We start from the raw sequence: 864 nt of genomic DNA, 5'->3' as shown, positions 1-864 counted from the left end.
ACATAATGACTTCCACCATATATTATGTTTTATATTTGGTTTATTTTATGTAAGATTAATATTGACAACACTATGTGTAATCATATTTCTCGTTTATAAAATATAGTTGGTATTTGCGTATTTACAATTGAAAAGAAAGGTTTCAAGAAAAATAATTTTGGCCATTAGACTCGGGAGAAACAAAAGCGAGATCCGATCTGACACTTGAATTATTTTGTTTCCTCCGTTCTGTCACTATATGAGCCTATCTGTCCAGTAGAAAAGCGATGCGTGTTGACAGGCCGCTACAGCTCACTCCGCCCCAATGAAAAGATTGTTTCGCATATCTGACTGCCATCTTAAATTTTCTTGTAAATTTTTTGGTTGAGATTGTGTGATTAATTTTTGTTTGTTTGTGGCCGTGGCCGTTTTGAATGGCGGTTGCCGTGTTAGCTTGGTGAGTTGGTTGCTTACTTGTGGCCGTTTTGAATGGCGGTTGCCGTGTTAGCTTGGTGAGTTGGTTGCTTGCTTGTGGCCGTTTTGAATGGCGGTTGCCATGTTTGTTTAGTCCATTGATTGTTTACGTGGCCGTGGTCTTGTGTGTATGGCGGTTGCCTTATTGTTTGTTGGTGCTCCTGTCCGCTGCCGTTGTGCTTATAATCGCCTTATTTACCAGGATAATAAGTGATTTATTGAGCACGTGTTGTTGTTGATCTCGATGTGCGTGGTCGGAGTCTCAATTGTATGATTAAAATGTTTTTCGATTTATGGAATAAGTGAGCCATTTATATTAATTATTTATACTTTAAAAAAAATCTTTTCTTAATAATTCATGAGACTTCAATTTATTTTTTTGTTACTTCTAAATGTGTCTTGATCTTCTTA

This window comes from Ctenocephalides felis, unplaced genomic scaffold, assembly GCF_003426905.1.
Source record: "Ctenocephalides felis isolate EL2017-DRISC unplaced genomic scaffold, ASM342690v1 CF-g0.4_SCAFFOLD_01170, whole genome shotgun sequence".
In the NCBI taxonomy this organism is placed as follows: Eukaryota; Metazoa; Arthropoda; class Insecta; order Siphonaptera; family Pulicidae; genus Ctenocephalides; species Ctenocephalides felis.
The sequence above is the reverse complement of the archived record's forward strand: the minus strand, read 5'-3'. Positions refer to the sequence as shown.